Raw genomic sequence first — 4,842 nt, 5'->3', positions numbered from 1 at the left:
TACTAACATCCCTAGCGAGCTCTGGTGACCTGGTAGCAAGAACATATCCTGCAATCCCAAAGGCATGTGGTTTGAATCCACCAGCTGTTCCACAGGAGAAGAATGGGCAACCTCCTCCTGTGTGATTTATTGCCTCTGAAAACCCACTGGAGGGTCAGATCTGAGTCAGTTCCAATTTGATGGCACAAAACAAAAACAACTTCCCTAACAGACCCCATAACTATGAGTATGGTTCTGTAGATATGTCGCCACTGCAACGGTTTTTGGACCGAGAGTAATGCAGTATGATTGGTGTTGGAATTCGAAGTAGAAGTAGGTGTAGGCGCATAGAGGTCATGTCTGACCTCATGGGAACTATTGGTTTATACTGTGGATGTTGCTAATAGTGACTGTGTCCCCTTGTAAAATGAGATATAGTCATCCCCATCTCTCACTGTTTTCTACAAAATTGGAATGAAGCAGTTAAAAATAAAGAAGGATTCATAGTCAGAAAATAAGATCTGAGTGGTAGAAATGACACGGAAACTGCATGACAAAATTTTGTAAAACCAAGGACTTTTATTTTGCAAATTCCCATTTTCCAGCAACATGAATAGTGATTATACACGTAAATCTCACTTAGTATACACAGAAATCTAACTACCTACCTCTCTGGAGGCAATGGGGAAGCTCATCATTACCAGTCAGGATAAAGCCAAGAGTCAGTTGTGGAATGAAGCATTATTGCTTATGCACATGATCAAGCTGAAACTAAAGAAAATGAAAACAAGCCCATGAGAGTCAAGGCACAACTTCAAACATATCCCATCTGAATTTAGAGGGCGCTCTGCTGGCCTAACGGTAAGGAATTGCACTGGCAGTCCGAAGGTGCGCCAGCTGCTCCATGGGAGAGGGAGAAGCAGCCTCTTCCTGTGTGATTTATTGCCTCTGAAAACCCACTGGAGGATCAACTATGAGTCAGTTGCAATTCAATGGTAACTAACAACCACGACAACAATCTGAATTTAGAGACCATCTCCTGAATTTATTTTACCCATTGAATACTAATGACCTAAGACGAGTTCTGTTTCTCGAACACTCAGATTACAAGATCCTCACAAAATGCCAAGATTTTATCCTGTTGTTAAAGAACTGAAAGCCATTGATGTAAAGAGTCCAAGGGAAAAAGAAAAAAAAAAACACGGCATAGTGCAAATCTTCCTGTAGACTGTCATGTTGATTGGTTAATGGATTCCAGAGAAAACAGGCCCAGAACATCCTCTGTCAGGTACCCTGGGTGTTAAATTGCTTTTTTTCTTGATTTATAATTTGTTGGAATTATTACTAATTAGATACTTGAGAATATTTTAAAAGGTTAATATTTTTAATACTTAGAGAAAAAAAAAGAATGCAATTTCAGAAAAGGGAAACAAGGCAAAGTTTTACAATATGCAATACATTACCAAATCAATTCCATAGGATAGTTATTGATGTATTATTTTTCCCTCCATTTATGCTAGTTTCCACAAATGTGTACTTTTGGACTTATAAATTGTTTAGGCATTACTGTTGTGTGTGTCATAGCATCGAACCAGCTCATAAGCTGACTATAAGCAAGTCATATTTTTAAAAGAAGATTTCCAGTACTTTGTTCTTCCTGGCATTTAGTAGGTTCTTGTTTGTTGTTGTTAAATGCTGTCCAGTCGCAGGTGACCCATAGCAACCCTATGAACAAAAGTCTTGGACACATCCTGTATAACTTTCATCCTTTCTCCAGGTTCATAGGGTTTCCAGAGGCAAGCTATTGGGGAAGTGGATGCCACTCCTGCTTCCAGGCTTGTTTTAATTGGGGAGATTCACCAAACACTGTGTACCATGGGTAACCATTCTCGCATTTGACTCATCAGTATCACAGTGTTTGGCTTCACAGCAACCACGAGTTACCTCTGTTCAGCAAGTAGGTTCTTAGCGTATTAATTAATACGCTAAAAAGTCTACTTAGGGGAAGGACCCCATCTGTGCCCTGAGTGTACTTCTCAGATCATTTTGAAAATGATCTTCAGCAGGATTTTGCTTGCACAGGAAGATGAAAGGTGCCCAACCCAAGTATCATGCAGAGCTCGCCTCCTCACAGCCTGCCTTCAGACAACCTTGGTTTGAGTCCTTGTGTTACTGCCTTTATTACTTTTTCAACCTTGAGTGGGTCTATTCACCACTATGGAAGCCCCTTCTCCATTTATGGAAGGGGAAAGTAAAAATACCTACTTCAAGTTTAACTGTAATTAAACCATTTGGCAGAGAGGAAGGGGGCAATGATGGTGGCACTAGAGCCAGAAGTCCCCTGGGGAGCACCACCCAGCACCTGGGGAGAGCCTCTCTATCTCTGGGGAGTGGTGCCTGCCCCCTGGGGAGAGTCGTCCAGCCCCTGGTGTGAGACACCTGCTGTGTGTGAGAAACTTTATCTAAGCCACTTTCCTCCTTTCTCCTCCTCCAGTACACCTGTAAGCAACATTCCCAAAGCCCTTTTCTTTGTAACTCAGGTTTGTTCTCTCCAGGTTTGCTCCCTTTCCTACAGGTAATCTGAAAACTTAGCCTCCTGCCAGAACCTGAACCCTGGGCCCAGTTCCAGAGAAGAAAGGGAAATATAACTGCCAGTTAAGGAAGCAAAGATGGAGCCTCAAAGCCAGCCACTCCCACTGGACTCACCTACACTAATACCTTGCAGTCCAGAGAGCAGAAAATGTTGTGAAAATATCTTCTAACTGAACAAGAAGGCGTGCAGCTTCAACTCAAGACCATCAGTAAAGTGTTAAAGTGAGCTCTCTTTCCCCTTCATCTCAACACCCTGGTTCAGCATGAAGCAGCCAGAGAGTCTGTGCCCTATTTCCAAATGGGAAACCCACAAATAAAAAAAGACAATCTCTATGTAAAAAAAATAATCACCAGTGGACTATGCCCACTATTACCCTGTCTTTTCTGGTCCCTGTTGGATCTTTCTCATTTCCTCTACCCACTCCCTCCACCTACCAAATTAGGCAACCCTGTGATTTTCATGCCTACCCATCCTCACCCTTCTGCTCCCAACCCTTACCCCCTGGGATCCCCATTCATGTTTTTTACAATTAAAATAAATGTATATTGTTAAGGGGGAGTGAAGGGAAGATGAGCTGTTTTAAGGATTAAATTGTGTCCTACATACATATTTGTTCTCATTCCAAAGAAAGGTGACCCAACAGAGTGCAGAAATTATTAAACAATATCATTAATATCACATGCAAGCAAGATTCTGCTGAAAATTATCCAAAAATAGCTGGAACAACACATCACAGAGAGTTGCCAGGCATGCAGGCAGGAGTTAGAAGAGGTCATGGTCCTAGGGATATTATAGCTAATGTTAAATGGATCTTGGTTGAAAGCAGAGAGTACCAGAGGAATTTCTATCTGTGTATCATTGTCCTTGCAAAGGTATTTGACTGTGTGGATCACAATAAACTCTGGCTAACTTTGAGAAGAATGGGAATCCCAGAACACTTAGCTGTGCGTATTTGAAACCTATACTTGGAACAGGAGGTAGTCATCAGAACAGAGCAAGGAAACACTTCATGTTTTAAAATCAGAAAGAGTGTATGCCAGGGATGTGTCCTGACTCCATACCTTTTTAACCTATATGTGGAACAAATCATCCAGGAGGTTGGGCTCTATGAGGAGGAATGTGACATCAAGATTGGAGGAAGACTCATCAATAACCTGAATTATGCAGATGACACAACCCTGTTTGCTGAGACTGAGGACCTGAAACACTTGTTGCAGAGGGTAAAGGACTGCAGCCTTCACCATAGATTGAAGCTCAACATAAAAAAAAAAACAAAAATTCTCCCCCCTGGACCAATTGGCAGCATCATGATGGATGGTGAAAAAATTGAGATTGTTAACAGCTTTAGTTTGCTTGGTTCCATAATCAACACTCTTAGTACGAGCAGCCAGAAAATCAAAAGACAAATTGCATGGGGAAAGTGTAGTGTTAGGGACCTCTCCGGAGTACTGAAGAGCGCTGGACAATGACTAGGGATGATAGAAGAAGAATTGAAACCTTTGAGCTATGGTGCTGGAGAAGAGTAGTGAATACACCATGGACTGTTAAGAGAACAAACAGATTCACACTTTGGAGAGGGACATTATGCTTGGGAGGGTGGAGGGACAGTGTAGGAGGGGAAGACCCTCAATGAGATAGATTGACTCAGTGACTGAAATGATGAGGGTAGGTGTCAGGAATGGTGAGGCTGGCTCAGGATAGAGCAAGATTCAAGCTGTTGTACATAGGGTCACTATGAGTTGCAGGCGACTTGATGGCACATAACAACAACAACATACATATATACTTTGAATGATGTCAGGAGAAATCAGTCACTGGAGAACGATATCATACTCATGCTTAGTGTGACAGTTGTGATTGTGTGTCAACTTGGCTGTCCATGACTCTCTAATTTGGCAGTTACGATGTAATCAATTCCAGATAAGATCCACTGTGAGGAGTCAATCAGTTGAAAAAGAGTTTCAGAAAGGATGGAGCACGGATACAGGCTAATGCAACAGGAAGTAAGTTGCTGCTTTCCACACTCTGTTTATGGAAACTACAGCATAGGCTGCCTGACAGTAAACTTCAGAGATCATACAAGAGCTGTTGTCACCAAAAGAGAATGGTCTGGATTAGGGATGTGTTGGTCAGATAGAGAGGGAGGGAAGAGCTTATATCTTCGAGGACTTCAGGGCAGCTATGGCCATAATAAGGCGAGGTGTTTACTGGAAGTAGGGTAGCCTGGTGATTAAGAGAGGCTAATATCAGAGTACATAGGGTTTTCAGAG

This window comes from Elephantulus edwardii, unplaced genomic scaffold, assembly GCF_000299155.1.
Source record: "Elephantulus edwardii isolate Elephantulus edwardi_28Jun2011 unplaced genomic scaffold, EleEdw1.0 scaffold00068, whole genome shotgun sequence".
Lineage (NCBI taxonomy): Eukaryota > Metazoa > Chordata > Mammalia > Macroscelidea > Macroscelididae > Elephantulus > Elephantulus edwardii.
The sequence above is the reverse complement of the archived record's forward strand: the minus strand, read 5'-3'. Positions refer to the sequence as shown.